Below are 25,545 nucleotides of genomic sequence, written 5' to 3'. Positions count from 1 at the left end.
CCTCACTGAGAGGCTAGAACACACATTTCAAAGGAATATCAGGGTCTCAGGCTGCTGGTGCAGGACTAAGGGAGAGCACCTGGGGGGTGGGTAGGGAGAAAGCCCTCCACGAAACACTAAGGCTCAGACCATCACCACCAGCTTGTACACACACATCACAATGCAGAGGAAGTCCATTTTTATTTAGGAGCAACCCTCAGAATGCCTTTGGAGGAAAAGGGCTTGAGACCAGGAGCTACAATGTGTGTTTGTGAAGGGAAAGAGAGACTGGAGGGGGAAGAAATGGGGTAGGGGAAGAGAAAAAGATTGAAAAAGCAGGATGAGCAAGAGAATCTAACTCAAAATATAGCAAGGTGAGAAAGTTACTATCCTAAATGGATATGAGAATAATTCTTGAATAAAATCATCTATATTAAGGAAAATATCTAAGTTAGCTTGGAAACAAGGAGGAGAGGGACACAGAATGTGATCACTGAGAGCAAAGGTCAGGTGAAGCCATGGCAACAACAATGGCCAACCCTACTTTATCTGGGGATGAACAGGTTTGGAGGTGGGAAGTGGTGAGTCAGCAAAGCAGAGAGGGGCTAGAATCAAACAAAATAGGTCAGGCAACATGGTAGGAGGCTGGAGTATATGCTCATTATTTCTTTTCTTTCTTTTTACATTTTAAAAAAAATGTTTATTTATTTTTGAGAGAGACAGACAGAGTGTGAGCAGGGGAGGGGCAGAGAGAGAGGGAGACAGAGAATCTGAAGCAGGCTCCAGGCTCTGAGCTGTCAGTACAGAGCCTGACGCGGGGCTCAAACTCACAGACCACAAGATCATGACCTGAGCTGAAGTCAGGAGCTTAACTGACTGAGCCACCCAGGTGCCCCATATTTCTATTTTGAGATATAAATACCTTTCAATCTTCCCCGAAACTTTGGTATAATCTGCTACAGAACACACACATACACACACACACACACGCACACACACAGCTTTTGGGAGTAAATTTTGTAAAAATCACAACAAAAAGGAAGATTTCATGCCTGGATCCAAACTGTACAGATGGGGAGAATTTGCCAGGGATGGTAATAGTCTATCATCTAAACTGTTTCCATGGAAGTAGGAATGAGAACCATAAGAACCAAACCCTTCCAGGAGTCTGTAGAACTTGGAGAGGGTCATGGGGCTATGGACTGCAATTTGATCCATTAGGCTCTGGATCCTAAGGAGCAGCTGACATCTAGGTGATAAAAATGTATACTATGACCCTCAAGGTCTTGCAATTAAAGAACCTGGAGGAATAAAACTATTCATGCAAAAGTCTTCCATCACTGTGATATCTAGGAAATAGTTCTGGAAAAGAAACCTAAAGGTTTCAGAAGTGGGCTCAGTGAAATTTGGATTCATACATTCCCACTGGTAAATTATTTTGAGATAACATAACAGCTGTTTTTGGTAGGGGGAAGGAACTCAGTGTGTTTTCAAGAGAAATAAAATAAACATTCAGGCTGCCTTAGGAAAGGAAACAAGCCATCTAAACCATGCCTGACGTGCTGCTCATATCTAAGAAAAGAATCAAATATTTAACATTGTAATTGTCAAATTTATATCCACAGAGTGGAATTAAGTGGAATATTAAGTGGAATATGTTGAAATACTTTATCACCTATTGAAATGCCCTGCATGGTCAAAGGAAATTGGGGCCTTTTAATAGTAATTTTCACTATTTTAAATCATTACTGTTCATTCCTCCATCTTTGATTGTATGATATACCTTTGATGATAGCGATTTGATTCCCAGTACTTTGTTAGGATTATAGCATTTACTGTATAATGTAAAAATAAGATCTACTTAACTTACACAATTTCTAGAAAAGCAATGCAGTACAAAGCAGAACCCACCTGCGGTAACAAGTTGAAAAAGTATCATATTGGCATGAATGAGACACCAAAAGAGCTGAGGGTAAAAGCAAAACAGAACAAAACAAAACCACTTAGCTTCAGAGAAGCTGCTTGAAATAACAAAGAGCAACATGAAGAAGGGCCAGCTTATCTGTTACATGCCACAGATATAAATGGCACTGATGGCAGTGGGGTAGGGCAGACAGAACATGAAAGTGGAGTGTTGTATGCATGCCCTGAGGAGAGGTCAGCCATCTTGGAGTATCTACTTATGCCAGATATTATGTGAGGAATAGAAGAACAAGAAGTCCTTCAAGGTCGGGGCGCCTGGGTGGCTCAGTTGGTTAATCATCCGACTTCAGCTCAGGTCATGATCTCACAGTTCAAGAGTTTGAGCCCTGCATCGGGCTCTGTGCTGACAGCTTTGGATTCTGTGTCCCCCTCTCTCTCTACCTCTCCCCTGCTCACACTCAGTGGCTCTCTCTCAAAAATAAATAAACATTTTAAAAAAAAAAGAGCCCCTTCAAGGTCAAGCACAGCAAAAAGACAACTAATCAGTAATTGGTGTGGTAAGTGCTCAATCTCATGCTTGTCTTTCACGATGAACTTTAAAATCAACTTGTCTAGATCCAGAAAACAACAACACCTTGGTGGCATTTTTATTGGGACTAAATTACATTTATAAATTAATTTAAGAAGAACTGACATCTTCATGGCATTGATTCTCCTCCTTCATGGTGTGTTTTCATTTGTTTTCACCCAATTTTATGCCTTTCAGGAGTGTTTTATAGCTTTCTTCACATAGATGTTGGATATTTAATGTCAAGTTATGCCTAAATAGTTTTATTATTCACTATCATAAATCTTCTTTCTAATCATTTTTTTAACACTTTTTTTCTGGGAGAGAGAACATGAGAGAGCGTGTAAGTGGGACAGGGGCAAAGGGAGAGGGACAGAAAGAGAGAGACTCTTAATCAGGCTCCATGCTCAGCATGGAGCCCTATGCTGGGCTCAATCCCATGAACTGCGAGATCATGACCTCAGCCGAAATCAAGAGTTGGATGGACGCTTAATAAACTGACACACACAGGCACCCCATGAATACTTATCTTTAACACAGAAGATAGAGTCCTCCTTTCTCCCTTTCTACCCTTGTGCCATTCCTTAGTAAGCCCTGCTAAGTCTGGTGTACACTCTTCCAGATCTATATCTGTGTATTTGCATATATATGACATATAAACACATGGGATCTTACTATATAGACTGTTCATGCACCTCGAGCTTTTCACTTTCATTATAAGTCCTGAAGATCTTAACACATTGGCACATAGGGCTCTACTTCATTTTAAGGACCACCAGAATTCATAGTGTGGATATGCTATAATTTAAAAACATTCCTTGGGGTGCCTGGGTGGCGCAGTCGGTTAAGTGTCCGACTTCAGCTCAGGTCACGATCTCGCGGTCCGTGAGTTCAAGCCCCGCGTCAGGCTCTGGGCTGATGGCTCAGAGCCTGGAGCCTGTTTCCGATTCTGTGTCTCCCCCTCTTTCTGCCCCTCCCCTGTTCATGCTCTGTCTCTCTCTGTCCCAAAAATAAATAAAACGTTAAAAAAAAAATTAAAAAAATAAAATAAAATAAAAACATTCCAATGACGACATGCGCTTAGGCAATTTTTCTATTGAAACCAATGCCAGTGTTAAAAAAATTATGTGCCATCTGACTTTACACGGCATTCTGTAAAACAGGACAGAGAAGTTGTGGGCAGTTGCCGGGGGTTCCCTGCAGAGTTTCAGCACAGGGGAATTCCTTAGGGTGTTGGGATTCCTCTGTATCCTGTCTGTGGTGGTGACTATAAGCATTTACACATCTTTTAAAACTCACGTATGTATCTTGTTCTGATAAAGAGTGCATTCTTGAAGATAGCAAGGCTAAATGTGTCTAATATTGACACTGTCCCACCAACTTTTCTTTTTTTTTTTTTTTTTTTTTTTTTTAATTTTTTTTTTCAACGTTTATTTATTTTTGGGACAGAGAGAGACAGAGCATGAACGGGCAAGGGGCAGAGAGAGAGGGAGACACAGAATCGGAAACAGGCTCCAGGCTCCGAGCCATCAGCCCAGAGCCTGACGCGGGGCTCGAACTCACGGACCGCGAGATCGTGACCTGGCTGAAGTCGGACGCTTAACCGACTGCGCCACCCAGGCGCCCCCCAACTTTTCTTTTTTAATATTATTCTTTAATCTACTTTGCAACCCTGTCTGTGATTTTATTTTTTGGGTATGTCTTTTATGGATTAAAAAAAATCCAAACAAATCATTTCTCTCTTTTTACAAGTGAATTAAATCCATTAATTACTTTGCTCACTCATATTTGTATATTTACTGGTCTTTGGATTTATTTCTGCCTTCCCCTGCACTGTTAACATTTTCCACATCTCTTATTTGCCATCCTGCCTCAGCTGGGTTAGTAAGGTGTAGACTGTATTTTTAGAAAGATCCTACCTATAATTTCTTAGAATATACGCTTTAAAATTTTTCACTATTGCAATCCCACTCCAAGCACATTTTAACTACCCACTGAACTATCGCATTTTGTTATTGTTGGGGTTTTACTTTTCTTCTGAAACACACATTTTAAAAAATGACCTAGAGGTGATTGTGTTTATTTACATATTTATTAAGTCATGTGCTCACCAGTTTTCTTAGATCCTGTATCTTCTCTCTGGGTTCATTTTCCTTTTAGTTGAAGTATATCCCTTAATAATTCTTTTAATAAAGGTCTGTGGATAGAAAACTCATATACTTGTATGTCAGAACATGTCCCTATTGATTTCATTCTTTTTTTTTTTTTAATGTTTGTTTATTTTTGAGAGACAGTGTGCATGAGCTAGCGGAGGAGTGACAGACAGAGGGAGTCAGAGGATCCAAAGTAGCTCTACACTGTCAGCAGAGAGCCTCATGTGGGTCTCAAACTCACAAACTGTGAGATCATGACCTGAGCCGAAGTTAGATGCTTAACTGACTGAGCCACCCAGGTGCCTCAATTGCTTTCATTCTTGAATAGTTTCATAAGTTATAAAATTCTCTGTTGGCAGTAATTCCCCTTCAGCACATTAAAATACTATTCCATCTTCTTCTGGCCTGTATTTTCACTGCTGGGAAATCTGCTGTCACTCTGCATTTGTCCTTTAGTGGGCAATCTCCTTCCCTATGACAACTTTTAAGATTTTACCTTTAATACCAGGTCTTCTACAATTTCACTTTCATTTTGAATGTGTGTGGATTAATCCTGCTCAATATCTATAGCTAAGGACTCAACTTTCTTCAATTTTGGAAAATTTCAGCAAAATCTTTAAATATGACTTCCACACTTGCTCCATCATTTCTTCCATTTTTTCCTGTAATTCCTATTAGAGGTATGTTAGAGTCTCTCAATCGATCACCCATGGGAGTGTGTGTGTGCTTTTTAATCTCTGCCTCTCTCTGCTGGGATCTGGGTAAACTCAGAATGCTTATCTAATTCATTACTTCTTTCTGCAGCTGAGTACAGTCTTATTTTTCATATTTTTAAGCTCAGTGACTTTTTTCATCCCCAAACTTCTAAATTAAAAAAATATATATTTATTTTGATGGGGCACCTGGGTGGCTCAGTCGATTAAGCATCTGACTTGGTTCAGGTTATGATCTCCCTGTTCATGAGTTTGAGCCCCGTGTCAGGCTCTGTGCTGACAGCTCACAGCCTGGAGTCTACTTCAGATTCTGTGTCTGTCTCTCTTTCTCCACACCTCCCCTGCTTGTGCCCTCTCTTTCTCAAAAATAAATAAACATTTAAAAAAAATTATTTTGAGAGAGAGAGTGTGAGAGTGAGTGGGGGAGGGGGAGAGAGAGAATCCTAAGCAGGCTATGCTGCCAGTGCAGGGCCCAATGTGGGGCTGCATCCCGAGAACCGTGAGGTCATGACCTGAGCCCAGCAGTTGGATGCTTGACCAACTGAGTCACCCAGGCTCAAAATTTCTAAATGTTTTATAGCCATTTGCTCTTATGTCATAGGTACCCATTTTTTAATTGTTATGCCTTTATCTCTTTGACCACTGTAAGTATATTTATTTGAACTTCCTGTTTGTTTCAAAATTTAGTTTCATCTCAGGTGAATCAGTATTCCAAAGGCTAATTTTGCTGAGAGCCTTTTCTTAGCATAGTTTTCTTCCTGTGCTCTGGGTGGTAGGCTGGTTGGGAGATGAAACTGTTTTCCACCATCTCTTGTGCGCTCTTTTGCGGTTCCCTGCACCCAATCCCCAGCCCCCCAACCCACCATTAGGTCTTATCACGGTATTTTGACATTCCGCTGTAATGTCAGGATCCCATGGATCCGGTCAGGATACAGCAGGTAGGCTGGCTCAGCTCCCAGCTGGAGGCACAGTTTCCTCAGAAGTGTCAGTCCACCATCCAGTTACTTGCCATTCTTTTCAGCTTCTTTTTGGGAGTGGGGGCCTTTGGCTTCAAACAGTGACCAGGCTCTAGTCTCTTATCTTGCTCGGTGCATTTTTAGCTCCCCTTGCTGGCAGGAGCTGAGCCCCTGGCTGCTACTGCCTGCTTTTGGCTAACAGCCCGGCAGCTGCTTCAGCCTCACTCAGTATTCTGTTCCTGCTCCACACAAATGTTGGTCTTGTTTTTGAGTCCATGTATGCATTTTCGTTATCTCTTTTTACACTTTATCATGGCTATATACACTCAACAGAGGGAATGTTTTGAAGTATAACACTTGCTTTAGTATCTTTTCCAGAAGGAAAAGAGTGTATGTGCATTCTAGTATAAAAATTTCGTCTTAAGACTAACATTATGAAGAACCACATTGCTCGGGTAGTGCCAAACAAGGCACATTTTTGATGCCAAATTCCTCTCCCCACCAAAAAAAAAAAAAAAAAAAAAAAAAAGGCTGACTTACTTTATACATCTCCCACTGTCACAGCATATGAGAGTACTTATTTTCCTACAACCTCAACAATTAAGTACATTACTCTTTTTCTTTGTACTATAACCCAAAAATTATTTCTCTGGTTTAGACTTTTTTTTTTAATTTTTTTTTTTAATGTTTATTTATTTTTGGGACAGAGACAGACAGAGCATGAACGGGGGAGGGGCAGAGAGAGAGGGAGACACAGAATCGGAAACAGGCTCCAGGCTCTGAGCCATCAGCCCAGAGCCTGACGCGGGGCTCGAACTCACGGACCGCGAGATCGTGACCTGGCTGAAGTCGGACGCTTAACCGACTGCGCCACCCAGGCGCCCCTCTGGTTTAGACTTTAAGTCGTAGTTATGACTATGTTATCACTGAAAGAAGTGAGAACATTTGATGCATGTGATAAAAAGGCAGGTGTCATTCCAATATGCTAACTTATGATCCAGACATATTCTTTAGATTGTGGTTGATTCTTCCTTCCTTCATTTGCTTTTCCTCCATCTTTTCTTTTTTCTTTTCTTTCCTTTCCTTTTCTTTCTTTCTTCCTTCCTTTCTTTCTTCCTTCCTTCTCTTTCCTTTCTCTCTCTTCTTTCTTTTTTCTTTATTTCTCTTTTCTTTTTTTTTCTTTCTCCCTTTCTCTTTGTTTTTAAATGTTTATTTAAAGAGGGGGGGGAGGGGCAGAGAGAGTGAGACAGAGGATCCAAAGCAGGCTCCGCTATGACAGCACAGAGCCTGATGGGGCTCCAACTCATTAACCATGAGATCATGATCTGGGCTGAAGTCAGAGGCTTAACCGACTGAGCCACCCAGGCACCCCTGTGGTTGACTCTTTAAAGAGATAGTGCTTTAACTGGGTTATGCTCTAGTTAGCTAGATGGCAGCCACAGAAAGGCAGATGAGCCAATATAAAAGTGATTAACTTTATCCTCTCTCCGCTCCATAGATTCAAATACAGTTGATTCCAAAGGGTTCTACCCTGCAGCTAATCATCCAAATTCCTCCCAGTCTGACAGATCAAAACAATCTCTGGTAACCCAAGAATGGCCTTGCAAGAAACAGATCCTAAAGACCTATTCCTCAGACTTGTTCAGAGATACTAGGATAGAACAGTTTTAGTTTTATCAACTAAAACTTCTTGAATATCTACTCTATGCAAAGCATCACAGGGAAATCAAGGAGACATAACCAAGGTTTGCTGTTCTAAAAGTAGTTATAATCTGACGGGAGTGGCATAAAGAGCCATATAAAAAGTGAAGCAGGGGTGCAAATAAGGCAGGATCTACAGCAAATGAACGGTGTGGTAAGTACAATGAACACTCAGGCTTGGCGTCAGCGGGGAAGGCTTCATGGGGTTGGAGCACCTCCATCTGCCCCTCAAAGCTACTGGACGTGGTGGTTACGGGAGGGTCAAGTCAGAACCTCGTGGTTGCAGAGGCAGGAATAAAGGATTGCACTTGGGAAGGGAAAGAGAAAAGATGACAAAGGTCGAGTGCAGCTCTTCCTCTCTGAGGCACACTACCTCCTCCTTGGAGAAGGGATGGAGAACCAAGGGAAGGAAATGAATTTTCACATCTCTAAGTCATCAGTGAGCGCACACACTTACTCCCCCAGAAACAAGGTGCTAGAAGATAAAGAAAACACCTATTCTCAAGAGATGCAATATTTGCATCTGTCAGTGACAGGATTCACTCTGAAAATGCAGATTTTGTTTCAGGGCTAACTACTGAAAATATTTTCGGTACACACAAATCTTGGTGAGAGAGAAAAGGAACTGAAAAGGTAGAAAAGATGGTTCTCAAGGGGGGAACATCTAAATGCTTTCTTTCTCAGCAAATGCCTTGTTCACAAGCCCAGAATGTGTGTATGTGGGGCGGTGACCGCGGCAGCACAGACACAGGCACCCCCGAGCGCCACACGCAGCAACGCTCTCACCAGCACAAACCAGGTCCCAGTCTCCAGGGGAGTTGGGGACATGTGGCTGCTGCAAGGGTGTGAGGTTCCCGGCCTGCTGTGCGCAGGGCACCGGCCTTCTCTTCAAGGATGGCGTTTAAGACTTCTATCGTGGACAGGAAATAATACCCTGTGTATGGAGGAAGTATATACCCAGATAGTAAGAGGAAAGAGAGGGAAAAACAAAACAAAACAACACCAGCCTCAAGCAAATTGCCCAGTTTTAAGGTGTTTATTAAAAACACAAAAGGGCTGAGTGAAATGCCTGTTTTTATCGGTTGCTCATTTTCTCAATAACAACAGGAAAAGGAAAAGGGAAAAAAAAGGTCATCCTCTGGCACCTCTGAGGCATAGTTGAATTTATTTTATTTGAGAATAACTCCAAGGGATCAGAGGGATGAGTGACTGAAATTTGGATATCTGAGTTTATGAATTCTCTCGGTGGCAAGGTACAGCAATAGTACACTTGCTAAAGGGTTCATCTGTACACGAGTGAATCCCAGACAGCAAGTACATCTTCTGAAGTTAAGCATTATCAGAAATGTCTAAGCTTAAGGGAATTAAATGCCACTAGTCTGGTGGAAGAATTAACTACTGAGAAAGTTAAAGCCTCATTTCTTGAGTCATTACTATACAGAACAAGGTATACAGTTAAACAGAACTGGAAGTCTTTTAAGCCCTGGTTTTCCCCCATCATAGCACCTAAGGAAACCTGGCATAATTGTTTATTATCATTTTACCTCCTAGACCAAGAAGCTCTTTAAAAGTGGGCTCCATCCTTATTAACACTGCCTGGCACAAATTAGGTACGTAATAAATATCAGGCAAATAGACAAACACATGTTCTCACCTAAGGAAAACAAACTACAATGGCAAACACATGCATTTATAAGATCAGATGCCAGTGAGCATCAGGAAATATTTGGCTTCTAGCTACTTTCCTCTGAGATGAAACAATTCATTTCACACATCTTCCAAATTGCCAGGTGATGTCTGCCTAGTGATTCGTAAAGCTGGAGCTAAGTGCTTACTCATTTAAGATACACAAAGAAGGGGCCAAGATTTGCAAGGCACTATCCCTTTATTCCCAAATGAAAAAGAAACCATCATGCCTCCATTAGGATCATGTATACATTTGACACTTCACTTAACAAAGGTGATTCTCTTACCACTGTAAATACAGACATACTGACTTTTTGAGGGAAGGATGACTATATACTATAAATGTTATATATTTTTAAACCATTGATTGGCCTGAGACTTTCCAGCCATCAAGGATGCTCTCAATTTCTGTATCCTAGTTGTATTTACCTTGTGTTTTCTTTTCCCTCTTTGAGGTCAGCTGCTCTAGGATATAAAAGGAATTGGAATAGAAAATTGAAAAATGGAGGAGTGGGTCTGATTCAAAACTGCTTTCATTTTGCTTCATGGCATTTTCCCATAAGCCAAGTGGACTAGTGCATTATTTGATCCACTGCAATTCAAGATTTAAGTGGAAAGTATTCATTTTAAAGCCAAAACCATGTGAGAAGATTTAGTGAATATAAAAAAACTGGATAAACATTAGGAACTTACAGTTAATGATTCATAATGGAGACTGTTTCAGTTGCTTGAGAAATTTAAAATATTTATAATTATGCTCTTGAAATAATGAAGGGAAAGCTCTTTTTAAAGCAATCTCCAGGGACTGAAATACTAGTTCTGTACTCAACATGACTTATCCCTGGACACACTGCAGTTCTCTGATAAACTGTGAGCTGAAGGAAGAGGAGAGAAACTGGGCAGGGGAGGGGGGGGTCCAAAGAGAAACAAATCCTCTGGATGGTCCACACAATGTACAACCTGTATAAAGATGCAGAATTCTAAACAATGGAAGCATCCACACACAAACAAAAAACTGTTTTACTAAACAAAAACTAATTTACGCTAATAATCAAAGAATAAATTGCTCATCAAGTGAACGATGTCAAGGCTGTGGTCAATCTATGGGAGGGAACTGATGGTATAGTTTACGAGAGAATGCCTGTGCCTTGTTGTGACATCCTGGAAAGCTTGCCGGAAAGGCAAAAGTCAAGGCAAGTGTTATTCATTTAGGTGTGTTGGATGGTAAGGAAAAAAGTTGTTTTTAATCATCATGCTTTTTGGAAGCTAACCTATCTGGACTCCAGAAATATCATTAATTTGGATAAGAAAGGTTCCATACATTCCAGGCAAATGGATCTTTTACCATATAGGATGAATTTCAGTGATGGGTCTTTTTCTGATTTATCTAGGTGGTTGACCTCGGGGTAGAACTAAAGATCCTCCTTTGTTCCTCCTTCCTTCTTTCTAGGAGAAATGGGGTTAGTAGAGACAGCTGCATTCAAGGAAAAGTGGTGAATCTTGGTGCTCATAAGGGGTGAAGGCTCTGAGTTCAAGTGGCATGAGCTCTCAAGATGAGTTGTTCTGGACTCTCTTTAGAACTTCCCTTGGGGGTCACCACTTTGAAGTCTCTCTTCTTTCTTGAAGCTGATGTGATATGATGGCTCTGGAACTGCCTCTGTTGGAAGCGGACCATCTCCTCGGAGGGCCTGGGGAGGATAGCTCAGACAAGTTCTCCCCCTGGCTTTAGGGAGAATCGACAATCAATCTCCTCCCCCCACTGTCCCGATCTCAGTGTCTTCCTTGCCCTTTCCAACTCTGGACAGGCAGGGATTAAAGTGCAGGGAAAGAGGATAAGGCAGCTTCTTGAGCTGCCCTCCCCCTCCTCCTACCCCAGATCACATAGCCTTCAGTGGTTAGGCAAAGGAAGGCCTTGTGGCTTATCTGAGGTCTGGCTTAGCTCACCAGGAGATTGATATAGTGAGTTTGGGGACAGAGTGGGGCTTTTATCAAATGTTCTTTTATTACATGTTCTTTTTTTTTTCTTTTATCAAATGTTCTTTTGCCTGGTCTTGTCCTCTGTCCATATAGCTCCTGTAGGGTCCTCTGGGAGAGGGAAGAATTGAGCATTTGGTCCTTTCTCTTAGACCTTTCTCAATCTGTTTGCCAGAGACCCAACTAATCACACCTAGGGCTGAAGGAAATGCACCAGATGAAGGCATTTGAAGTCTATAGCTAAAGAGACTAAAAAGAATACATTTCTATTTTACCACCATTTTTTTCACAATAAACTGTGAAATGGAAATGATGCCAATCCTGCTCATTGAATAAAACTGAGACTCAGAAAAACCATGTGTTTCACCTAAAAACCTATGGGAGAGTTCATGTTTTCCGTTAAAATGGTGATGTAATTGATGGCCTGTTTATTAGACAGAAGATTTGTGGTTAATGGTGTGGAATTTTTTGTTTTGTTTTAGTGTTTATTTATTTATTTTGAGAGAGAGAGTGAGCAGGGGAGAGGCAGAAAGGGAGAGAGAGAATCCCAAGCAGGTCCCTTGCTCTCAGTGCAGAGCCCGGTTCAGGGCTCGATCTCACACACCGTGAGATAATGAACTGAGCCGAAGTCAAGAGGTGGACGCTCAACCCACTGAGCCACACAGGTGCCCTGATAGTGCAGAATTTCTAAAAATATAAAACTAAATGACTAACCAGTATGATCATGCACAAAAGTGAACTAGAAGATATGTTTCTACCATATTTCCTCATTTTGCCGTAGGCATTTCTGAGCCCAACATCTCGCACCCACATTTTAATTTTTTTCCCTCTTTTTTTAAAATTAGGTTTTAATTTTAATTCCCGTTAATATACAGTGTTATGTTAGTTTCAGGCATACAATATAGTATTTCAACAATTCCATACATCACCCACAGTAACTACATTTTAAAAGTTAACATCGGGGCACCTGGGTGGCTCAGTCGGTTAAGTGTCCAACTCTTGATTATGGTTCGTGGGATTGAGCCCCAGATCAGGCTCTGCTCTGACAGCGTGGGGCCTGCTTGGAATTCTCTCTCTCTGTCTCTCTCTCTCTCTCTCTCCCCTCCCTCTCTACCTCTCTCTCTCCCCTCAAAAAAACAAAACAAAAAAAAACAAAAAAAAACTTTAAAAAGTTAACATCAACATCGCAAAACATAAGCTAACATATTTGAACTTAAAGTTATACAGCCTTAGCTTAAGGTATCAGTGCAAAGAATCTCACCAGCTCTTACAGACTAATATATTTTGAGTAGGGAGACACAGCTCAATTTAAAAATAGCTGACCCTAATTTGCCAGTTAGCAAAGTTTACTTCTTAGAGAAAGCTAATGTTTAGAACCTGCTATTATTACCTGATGAAAACTCACTATGCATATTTAAAAGCCTTTACTCCTCTATTCTTTAGGAAGAAGAAGAAGTGCTGTTAAATAAAAAATCTAAGAGTCTTTATTTGCTATAATCTTCCAAGGGAACATATAATTAAATTTTACTTTGCCTCACAAGTCTTATTTTCTGTAACACAGAGTTATACTTTCTTCCCCCAGGAATATAATTTAAATCATCCTATATAGAATGTAGACAAACTTGATTTCCCCAGGTAGACTTAACTGTTTTTCCTGCTTTGTAGTCATTGCAATAACTGGTTGTTGAAATATGACCATATAGCATGCACGCATACACACACACACACACATGCACACACACTGCAGCAATTATCTTGCGTTTTAGAAGGATGCATGTGAATGTTTATCTTTGCAACAGTTTAAACACCTTCAGAGTCAAGAGCAAGTTTTGTGTTGTCAGAACTTAGCATGTCACACAGCACAGCAAACAAAACGGTAGAATGAAAGTCTGTTATTTTGCTTCTTCAACTATTCCTTAAGGAGACGGAGCCTTAATTATTTTGTATCCCCCATAGTACCTAACACAGTCCCGGGCACCTAGTCAACCGCCAGTACTGATTTACTTGCAGTTTCATGGCAAAAATTTCACTGAACAAAACACTTCTCCCTATCACCACATATACTCAAATAGGAACTAGGTATTAATCTGTCAAGAATGTTATAGAAGAGATTTCTATATTGGATGGGAACTTATATTAACTCACCTCTAAATTCTCCTCTAATTCTGAAATTCTATTTTTATTTTTAAGAGAAACTTAATTAGTGCGGGACTACAAACTTCAAAGAACAGAATAAACCGATATCATGGAAGTATCACCGTTACTCAAGAACCAGTAAATGTTAATTTTTAAAACCCCCTGAAAGACGAACGTATACTAAAGAGTTAATGAATATAAAAAAACCCTTAAAAGTCCATTTGAAAACTGGTTGTTTAGAATGAAGAAACCATTTTCCCACAAAACAACATGGAGGTTTTTAGACTCTTAGGGAAGCTCATAAAATCCAATCCCTGGGTAGTAGGTCAAGTATTAATATTGCTTTGGAGCTTAATCACTGCTCATAATATGGTTTACTTTGGGATGCTGGCAGTATACTTCTCTGTACAACATCTGAATAAATGGGCAATTGTCTAGATAAGAAAAACCTGGTTTTCACCATGAGAGTCAACTACAATTGTATTAAAAAACCACCACACATGCCAAACATAACAAATTTTCAGTCTGTAAAATATACTCCATTGGTCTCACTGGATTGACTCTATAACTTGCTCTGCTGAGGTGCCTCAATTTCTATAAATTTCTTTGCTCTAACAGCATGCTATTTTTTTCTATACAAATTTTGGCTCTAGTTTTCTAACACATGAAGCCACATAACCACCTATAAGTCAGGGTGTGCTGATCTCTTTCTAGCCCATTATTGCAAAACATCCTCAAAGGACTTTTTCCCCCCCAAGTTTGTTGCTCACAGAGCCAGTCTTACTTCTTTGTCACTGGGTTTATGCTAATTATTCTAAGGATGGTGCTCCCCAAGTCTTATCCAGTTCTAGAAGGCTGTGGTTACTCTCTGATATTACTAAAGGAAAATTATTTGCTACTGGCTTCTTTTTCTACTTTTGGGGGAAGATCTGATTTTTATCACCTCCTTATTAATTACCCCACACAAAACTTTCCTCTGTCAGTTTTTGGTTCAGTTTTAAATTGCAAGTTCATGTAATTGTTTTTATTATTATGACAGTCACTGAATCCTTAGAGCTGCTGAAGCATATTAATGCATCCACTCAACACGTTTCTTGAGTGCATGTCAAGTCTAAGACATGCAGGTGGGCAGCACAAAGATGAATTAGACACGCACCCTGCCTTTTAGCAACTTGAAGTCTTTTAGTAACTTGAAGTAGGCGTGATGAGATATGCTCTTGACACTTTCTGCCACACACTGTGGCTGAAGTGTCAACAAGGGGTCATGCTAATTGCTTTAGCAGTTCATAAGGTCCTAGGTTCCAAATGCTGTAGGGTTAAATTCTTTGTCTTACGTCTGATGTCAGAGTCGACTTAAATCTGGAAGCGTCAACCTCAGACATGCTATTTGCAGGAGCACGGTGCTCCAAGGCATTAGTGGTAATGCTCACTTTAGGTTAATAGTGATGTCAAGCCTTATAAAGAGGATCCAAGCAAGAAAAACTGCAAGAGACCATACTCCCTGTTCTCTCTCTGTACCTGGAACACTGTCCTCCTCTGTTTCCTGTCTGGCATTTTCTGCCTCTAGATACCTACACACCTCCTTCTTTCAGTTCCTTTAATTCTGCTCAAATGGCACCTTCTCAGAGAGGACTTCCTTGACCACCCTATTTAGAGTAGGACACTTGTCACTCTCCTAACATGGCTTTACTTTTCACAATTCACTTATATCTAATGTTGCACTTTAAATTTTTCATTTTTTTTGCCAGGGACTTGTCATGTTTTATTACCACCTAACCTCACTGCTTGGCACTATTTATTATATGTAGAGAACAAAGGAACATTGTTTGCATGACACGTGGATTCTTGAGCCATTCGCTTTCTGGAAGGGCATCTCTAAGAAGAGACACCTCACTACTTTGCATGACATTTTCAGAAAGTTCTTGACTTTTTGAGAGTCTGAGTTTGTACTCAGCCCAAATCTTCTTTCCTAGAACTTCTGCTATTGGTTCTATTTGGTGTTCTAGGACACATGGGATGGTTTAAGCCATTTCAACTTTCCACAAGGCAGCCCTTCAGGTGTCTGCTGTCTATGCTCATGTTCCCTTCAATCTTCTCAACTTTAGGCTAAGTGTACTTCCATCAGGCCTCAGACAGGGGCCGTGGGTTCCTCTCGTACTGGTCACAGTCTCTGAAGTTACAGTGTGAAACACCCACAAATGAGTACAGTATCTCTGTGATTCAAAGGTCTCAGCTCCTTCCCACGGCTGTTGGATGCTCACTGTACCTTAGCACATGGCAAAACATGTCTCATCTACTCTTCCTTGCTCACTCACCCCTTCATTCTGCGGGATGGCTTCTGGTGAGCACTCACACCTGCCTGTTACTGCTCTCGGTCATGGGGATATAGGATAAATCTGACAGATGAGGCATGGTCTTATGGAATTTATGTTACTAGGAATTTATGTTACTAGATTTTTGCTTTTGAAACAAAAGGATGATAAATCTTAGAGTTAGTGATTCTTCTATTTGTAAAACTTGGAGTTAAGGAATTTCCAGCTTATGAAATCCAATAGAAATATTTGTACAGAGATTTAAAAGTTTATAACTGAAAGAAAAAGGATGAGATTTAAATGGAGCACCTGACGCATATTCTATAAAGAACATTTGAATAAATTAGTTTATATAGTTGGGGTGGGCTGAATGTGTGTGTGCGCACGTGTATGCGTGTGTGTGTGTGTTAGTGAGAGGGGAACCTCAAGGGCAGAGGCTTGAATTATCCATATTCTTCAGTGCACAGTATATTATCAGTTCACGCAAAGCCCCTTTCTTCCTCCCTCCTCTCTCCCCTCCTCTTCCCCCTCCATCTCTTTCTTTGTTCCCCTGTGCCATTCTAATCCCACCCCCAAGTGAGCACTTGTCATATAAATTTTGGTATAAGTTTATCAAATTTCTCAAAAAATCAAGCTGGAATTTTATTTATTTTTTATTTTTTATTTTTTTTAAAAAAATTTTTTTTTCAATGTTTATTTATTTTGGGGACAGAGAGAGACAGAGCATGAACGGGGGAGGGGGGGAGGGGCAGAGAGAGAGGGAGACACAGAATCGGAAACAGGCTCCAGGCTCTGAGCCATCAGCCCAGAGTCCGACGCGGGGCTCGAACCCACGGACCGCGAGATCGTGACCTGGCTGAAGTCGGACGCTTAACCGACTGCGCCACCCAGGCGCCCCTAAAACTTTAAAACAAAACAAAAAACACTTTTTGGTAGAAATTTTCCAAAATATATATTTTCTTGTCATTTTTAACTTCTCTGGGTATCTCAGGGTTATTGTTGCATACATCGATTATTATACCATGATGAAATATAGTAGCACCTCAACAAAATCTTGAAGAATATAGAGTTCTGTTTCTTACTAAATGTCTATAGACTACTGTGCTTTTTGGGTTCTTGTATTTTTTTTTTTTTAATGTTTATTTATTTCTGAGACAGAGAGAGACAGAGCGTGAGTCGGGGAGGGGCAGAGAGAGAGGGAGACACAGAATCCGAAGCAGGTTCCAGGCTCTGAGCCATCAGCCCAGAGCCTGACGCGGGGCTCGAACTCCCGGAACCGCGAGATCGTGACCTGGCTGAAGTCGGACGCTTAACCGACTGCGCCACCCAGGCGCCCCAAGCTGGAATTTCATTAATATTGCTTTTGTTTCATAAAATAATTCATGGGGACTGGACCTCTTTGTAATATCAATTCTGTGCTAAGGGCACATAATATCTTCCCCTTAATTAAAATTGTCTCTTATGTCATTTACTAGACATTTTAAAGTTTTCTGTGAAGTTCCTGTGTATCCTTTGTTAGCTTAATTCCTACATACATGATAGGTTTGGTGCTATTTTGAATGGTATCTTATTTTTTTGTTAAATCTTCTAGTTGGGAGTGTTTTATTACATATTTTAAAAAGTGAGCACAAAAAACAATAATACCGGGTAAATTTTTTTAACTATACAAAGGCTAAATGTTCCCAAACAACAGAAATTTTAAATATAACAAAAATGTAAGAGTTTATAAAGAAAACATTACCACAGAGGGAGAAGGCACAGCAAGCACTCTTTATATTAAACAGAGGACTCCAGATATAAACTAGAAATTTCCTAGCCTTACAGTTAAAATGCAGTCCCAGTGCTAGCCAAATCTTTTGATCTCAGGGCCCCTGTGTGGCTGAGATGACCCACATATCATCAGTGTGGTGTCCTCAGTGAAATGGAAGAAGGGGACTTGAAGAGGAACCAAGTGAGGGCAGGGGAGGGCTAGTCGGTGTTTGCTTGGGAGGATTAGAGGACTGGGGAGGGTCTCCAAGTTCAGGACCCTGATTAGAAATACAAGATCATGCCCTCCATATCAGAGCAAACCTACTCAACAGAGACCTTTAAACATAGGTCTTGATGAATTACAATCCAGGCTCAACAACAGAGACTAAATCTCCTTTGCTTCTTATAGGAAGAAAAAAAAACCCACAAAAAATCCTAAAGGCTATCAGTGCTGTGCTATTGAGGGAAAAGGTGTATTATTAAACAATCAATAGGCAACACGATCATAACAGTCAATAATAGTGAGATAAAGGCAAATGTTCCTCCTTCACTGACTGGCATTGGACGGCATTAGACGATCTAAGAAAAGCATTTAGATTCATACCCCATGTTAAACCCAAGAGGATGAGGTGAAAGGCACTCATATATTATTCTGGTGGCCAGGGATTCACTGCCTATTCAGTTGTCAAGGTGAAAGATGACAAGCGTCATGTTCTAGGGAAGATCAAAAGTATCAGTCTGAATAAACCACCATAACAAGGAAGTCCTAACTAAGGCATATTTTTGTTACTTAGATGTAACAGGGACTTTGAAATAGTGCTTCTCTTACAGGACCTACCACCATCTTACAGAGATGGGAAAGGGTGCTCTTTAAAATTATTTTTGCCACCAAATGATTTCTGTTTATATTCCCCAAAGACTCAGAGTAGAATGATGACATGAGGGTACACAGAAACTTCATAAAACATGATCTTAGATGAGGGTTTCATTTCGAGCCTACCCATTAGTGCCATCTGCTCTTTCACCAGGACTCTGAATTTCACCAAACACAACAGGCTAAGTAAGAATTTCTGAGTCTCCATTTTTAAATTCAAATTTGACAAAAGAAAAAGATCAACTAGAAATCCAGACAGTATGGGACAGAGAATGGGGGGGGGGCGGGAAGGAGACAGAAGCCAGAACTCAGGACACATTATCAAAGTGAACTCTTTTGAAATCATTCTGGAGTCTACAATTTTTACCACCTGTACTTTCCTGGGAACTGCCTGTGAGCATTTTCACCTGAAGGCCATTGTCGTGCAACTGACATGGACGGCTGTAACTCAGAGAGGTGGAACTTACCTTCAATATGTACCAAAAAATCAAGGTGGGACTCAATTCCCACCAATAATGGGACACCAGATGTCCCAAACTCTTCTCCAGTGTAACTCTGCTGGCCGGACTGCTCCTGGGGATTGGATTAAGTCCCCGAGGATTTTTTTGTAGGTGCTTTCAAGTCATTGAAATCATTCTCTTGGCTTTTTTTTCTTTCCTAATTCAGAAAGCAGGAAATATCTTTCTTGTGTAACAGTCACGAAGCAGTCCCCTTGGGCTTCCAGGGGGCTTGTTTCTTCCAGTTCCTGTTTCTGGTTTCTAACTACTAACTCTATATTTGGAACAGCCTGCCTGGGGGCTGTTTTGGATTTGGTCATAATAAGATAACCTGGAGTCACTGAGCAGAGATCTAAAGCAATCTTATTTTTCCAGGAAGCAATGTGTTGACCTTTCAGGATTTGTTCCATTTTATTGAGTGTGTTGAGTTTTTGAATAGCGTTGTTTATAGCAAAAAGTTGGGTGTTTACACTACTGGTCCTTAAGGGTGTATGACTATACAGGAATAGGATATGCACAGTCTCCCGGTTCACAATGAGTTTACATTTGCTTCTTATGTGGACGGACGTAATCTAAGGAATGCTCTTTATACATTCTCTTATTCCATGGCAGCCTTGAAAATAGCTACTTGCTTGGAAATGGACAAATATTTGTCAGAAGAGTAAGACCAGAGTGTTGACGACAATCCTTTTACATCAGAGCAAAAAAGAATGAACACTGATAACAACTTATTGATAGATAACAACTTCTTCCTTTCCCCAGTAGTTTCAAAATGCATAGTGTTAAACCTATATGAACACAATATTATAGGAATAAACAGATAATCAACTTGCCACTGGACAAAGCCATTTGAAGAGTCAAAGAGACTCTTACCACCACCGAGCACTCTTGTAACCCTACCTTTGATTTTTTGCTTTGTCATGTTTTTGAACCATAAGAGTAACTTGTTTTGTAAATAAGATCGGAAAAAATTATCACACTTTCATTTTACAAAGGGAAACCCAAGGCATAAAAACACATTTTATGATAAGATTTTATGATTATTTAAATTATTGCCTTGGGAATGGGAAAGGAATTTGAGCTTCACAGAGAACCTTTTGTTTATGAAGTTATCAGTCATCAAGTCAATTTCAGAGGATTATGATATCAGAACTAAAATAAGAGTGCAAATTCTCCCCCCAAAGAATATTACTTTCATGTGTAATATGGATATATGAGATGGTTTTACTTTAAGTAATTTATACCATATTTTATTTCTTGTTTCTTTAATGTTTACTATAGGTTAAAAGTTATTCTTTCTTATAGTAGGTGTACAGTGAATCATCTTTTAGAAAATCTAAGATGTAATTCAGGAAATTCCTTCTTTTTCTAACTTTCTATTTTCCCTTTTGGTCATTTTGCCCTTGTTTTTATACTTAAGATCCTGTGTCACAATCCAAAATTTGGCCATATGATCTGTGCAGGTGTAATGCTTCCATACTATTCCAGAGCAGTGTGCACAGCGTTCATGAAAAGACCCATTCTGGAGCATCAACAGCAGATTGGAAAATCCACTGTATCCCTCTTGGCTTTGGGACAAGTCACCTAACCTTTCAGATAAAAATTCTCATCTGAAAAATGGGACTAATTTACTTTTACAGTTTCATTCTGGGAGCTAAAATACACGCAGATTCTAGAACAGGTTCCCTTATCAGGGTTATTCAATGCAGATGCGATTAGCATTGGAGATAAGACAATTCCTCTGCTATGCAGGAATGTCCCACCCACCATGAGACGCCCTCTATAAGGCCATTGATACTCATCAATGAGGGCTTTGTGAAATGATCATACTAAATCTTTTGTTTGTGCTGATTTTTCCTTCCACTCCTTTAAATATATATATATATATGTGTATATATATATGTGTATATATATATATGTATATATATATACACACACACATACACATATATATGTGTATATATATAAATTCACATATATATACACATATACATACACATATGTATATATGTGTATATATATACATATATATATATTAGTTTTGTATATTTATTCGTTGAGACTGAGTTCAATTTTCATTTCCTCAAGTTCCTAACTTCCAGCAGCTGAGATGACACCATATTTAATGCTCTTGAAGTCTACCACCACTGAGGTGCTTACATGCTAAGTGGCATTGCTTATGGATTTCTATGGTCTTTTGACTACTAGCAATCTGAGGTCAGGGGCTGTATTATATTTCTCTTTCAGTGTCTAGCACTCTACACAATGCCTGACATATTGTGGGTACTTGGGGATGTTGTTGAATCAAATGGTCCACCTCCTACGAATTCTGAGACTGGTAACCTTCATATTCTGACACAATCTTCCTTTGAGGCATTTCACATTGTTTAGAGCCTTGACTTCTCAGACTATACTTCCCATATCTATATAACTGGGGTCCGTTTTCTTCTAAAGACTATGAGAATGAAACAGGCCTGTGTGTGAAGGGACCAGGTTAGGTCAGTATCTGATACGCGGTGATGCTGGGTGGGGTGCTAGGTGGGGAGTTCCAAGAGCTACAGCACAGCAGAAAGATGCAACAGGGCTGTGCTCCAGGAACAGGATTCTGACCATGACACAGGAACAGGCGCTCCAGTTGTGCTTGAACTCACTTGTCCCTTCTGAACTTGCTATGGGTGCACTTCTTAAAGGATGTTCACTGTAGATATTTTCATCGGTTCTTGCTCTTGTTTTCATTTTGTTCCAGGTTAACTACTAGTTTTTATGGATAGTCTGTGTGGTTTCTCTTTTCTGCATTTCATCCTGCCATGGGATATGCCAACAAGAGAAACGATTCCAGGCCCTGCCATGGTAATAAAGTAAAACAGGCACAGAGTCCTCCTGCTGATCTATGTCACCTCCCTCTGTAACTTCCCAAACTGGCCATTCTAAATATTTGCCTTTCTCCTCAAGGACCCTACTCCAGGCCTCCTTTCTTGCCACATCCTATGGCCTCCCGTACCCTCACAAGCTCTCTCCAGATGTGTTGCTTTCTACCTCACAGAAGCTAGTAGGTGCAAACTCTCATCTTTCTGTGCCTCGCCCCTGCCCCTCCAACCAAATGCATCTGTAGCCATCATTCCCATTGTGGTGGAAGATGCCCCCTCCCCCCAAATCAAGGGTTGTCCTGCCACTGGATCCTGGATCCATCACCTCCTCCTCTGTGAAGATGACCATCCTTCACTTACCCTGAGCTCCTTCCCGAGTCTTCTATCCAACTTCTGACTTAACAGGTCTACTTGGATATCTAACATATAACTCAAATTTATGCTCAAAAACAAGCTTTTTCCAGTTGTTCAGGCCTAAAAATTTTAGTCATGATTTTTTTTCCCTCATACATCACATTCAATCTTTCAGCAAATCTTACAGCTTTTCCTTAAAAATATATCCAGAACCTTGGGGTGCCTGGGTGGCGCAGTCGGTTAGGCGTCCGACTTCAGCCAGGTCACGATCTCGCGGTCCGTGAGTTCGAGCCCCGCGTCAGGCTCTGGGCTGATGGCTCGGAGCCTGGAGCCTGTTTCCAATTCTGTGTCTCCCTCTCTCTCTGCCCCTCCCCCGTTCATGCTCTGTCTCTCTCTGTCCCAAAAAAAATAAATAAATGTTGAAAAAAAAATATATATATATATATCCAGAACCACTGCTTCAATCCTGGTGCAAGCCATCTGATTCATGTCTTGCCTGGATTTTATTGCACTAGCCTTCTTCTTCTTTTTAATGATTTTTAAAAATTTTATTATTTATTTATTTATTTTGTAGAGAGAGAGCATGTGAGTGAGGGAGAGGGGCAGAGGGAGAGAGAGAATTGTTTTTCAATGTCTACTTATTTTTGAGAGAAAGAGAGGTAGAGAGGGATGGGCAGAGAGAGATGGAGACACAGAATCCAAAGCAGGCTCCAGGCTCTGAGCTGTCAGCATGGAGCCTGATGTGAAGCTCGAACTCATGAACAGTGAGATCATGACCTGAGCTGCAGTCCAAGGCTCAACTGACTGAGCCACCCCGCGCCCGAGAGAGAGAGTCCTAAGCAGGTTCCACACACAGTGCAGAGCCTGACATAGGGCTCAATCCAATGACCCTTGGCTCATGACCAGAGCCGAAATCAAGAGTTGGAGGTTCAAATGACTGAGCCACCCAGGTGCCCCTACACTAGCCTTCTGAAATTAGCCTTCTAAACCTCCCGGCTTCTATCCTTGCCCCCTCTACTGTATTCTTAACAACTAGAGTGGTCTTGTTGAAATACAAGTTAGATGACACTCCTCTGCCTGAACCTCAAAACATGTTCCATCTCACTCAGAGCAAGGCCCAAACCTTTACAGGGACCTACAAAGCCCTGTGTGATCTGCAACTACTGCCTCTCAGGCCTTATTCTTCTACTCTGTGCCTAGCTCACTCTGCTCTAGCCCACTGGCCTGGCTTTCTTCAGCATGCCAGGGACATCCTTGCTTCAGGCTTATAACATCACCAGGGGTCCTTCCAGGTTTATCTCAACATTCGGACTTTAAGATTATCCTAACACTCATCTGGTACCAGAATCACTTAGAAAGATCCAGGATTAAAGTCACAGCTTGCCAGCAATGTGGCATCAGGCTTTCTACCTTTGGAGGAACCTTCTTAACTGTCTGTGTGGGATCCACACCCTGCCCAGGACCTCGTCTCTCCCCAGGCCCCTCCTCTCCGGATCATCTCAGGCACAAGGAAAAGAGATCCACTGGACATGGGGGTCTGCATTTACCCTGGCTTAAAAGGCTTATTATGTTCCAAAGAGACTAATCTCTGGTGTAACTCAATAGATACACTTTCTGTGTGTCAAGGGACATGCCCTGTTATAGGTGTCACCACAATCACAGAAGTCCGGTGGTGTGGCTTCCTACCAGGCATTTATCATTCTTCCAGTCCAGATGCAGTTGACCAAACAGTAGTCATTTATATCACAAGCAACGTTGCCTAGTAACACAGCTAACATTCTACTTTTATCAGGTCTCCAGGGAAACAGAGCTAGAAAGCTGAAGAAGTCAAATGTCAAGTTCTCCTGGAGAAGGGCAAGGAGTCTGTGAACACTCTGTCCATGTGTCTTTTGCTTTTGCTGTTCCCTCTGCCGGGGAGGCTCCTCTCTGGACATCTGCGTGGTCTGCTCCCACACTTCCTTCATCAGAAGTCACCCTCCCAGTGAAGGCTTCCTACGTGAGAATTGCAACTCCTAATATCACCTGCTGACACCATCCATGTATGCTGTATTTTCTTTTTCATTGTCCTTATTACCTTCTAATATATATAATTTATGAGCTGGTTTTGCTTATTTTGTTTTCCCATAAAATTTAAAGTCTATATGGCTGGGGCATTTGTCTTTTTTCTCCTGCACTGATAATTCTTAGCACCTAGGACAGTGCCTGGAACACAGTAGGTTCTTCAACAACTATTTGTTTTATTTATAAATGAATGTATGTCTTTTCTGTCTTTCAAATTCTGAATTTTCACTGGTATCCTTTTTTGGGGGGTAGAGAGAGGCCAAATGTTTTCAGCCTACAAATAAAAAGGGGCATGGTGTTAGAGATTAACACGCAGGCCAAACTGCCTGGGCCTCAGTAAAGGTTTTGCCACTCACCTTGGAGGTTTCCCTAATCTCTCAGTGCCTTTGTTGTCTCTCTGTAAGTGGGGATAATAATAGCGCCGATATCTCACTGTTGCCATGAGGATGAAATGAGTTAAAATATGTGTCAAGTATTCAGAAGAGTACCTGTCACTTAGGAAGCATTATGTGTTACCATTATTAAAATCAAATTTTAAAAGGCCTTTGTTTCCACTCTGCACCACTTCTAGATATTTCCCTTTCTTCCAAGTTTTTCTTCCTCTCAGCTGATCGGCCTGAAAGTCACACCTACGCCAGTCTTTAATTTCCATTCACTTTTCCAACCACTCAAACTATGATTTCGAATGACCCGGGTGCTACTTGTTTCTCCTTAGTCCGTGAGTGAGTTGTATGCCTGCCATCGTTGACCACACGTGTCTTTCCACTCTCTCCTGGGTTCCACCTCTCCATACGGCTGCCCCTTCTCAGTCTCCCTCAGAGGCACCCCTTTTTCCTTTGCTCACACGTTGGTATTCTTGACGTCATCTCTCTCTCCACATTCTCCCTGGTGACTCCATTCACAGGCATGGCTTCAACTCTCATGCTGATGACACCCAGTGAGTGCCAGCCCTACTGACAGTTTCCCAAAGGTGTCATGTTCTTCCTCACACCCATGACTTCAAGCTTTCTGTCTCCTTCCTGGCATCTTTTTCTACCCCTGG

The 25,545-nt window shown here is 41.0% G+C and overlaps 1 protein-coding gene across 1 annotated transcript in view; it reads right to left on the bottom strand.

The window, feature by feature from the left end:
- The window catches only part of LRRC8C (leucine rich repeat containing 8 VRAC subunit C), an 81,342-nt gene that overhangs the window by 8,859 nt on the left and 46,938 nt on the right, over positions 1-25,545 (bottom strand). The window lies entirely within an intron of this gene.

The sequence above is a fragment of the Herpailurus yagouaroundi genome, unplaced genomic scaffold (assembly GCF_014898765.1).
Source record: "Herpailurus yagouaroundi ecotype Mexico unplaced genomic scaffold, PumYag 77, whole genome shotgun sequence".
Taxonomy (NCBI): domain Eukaryota; kingdom Metazoa; phylum Chordata; class Mammalia; order Carnivora; family Felidae; genus Herpailurus; species Herpailurus yagouaroundi.
The sequence above is the reverse complement of the archived record's forward strand: the minus strand, read 5'-3'. Positions and strand labels throughout refer to the sequence as shown.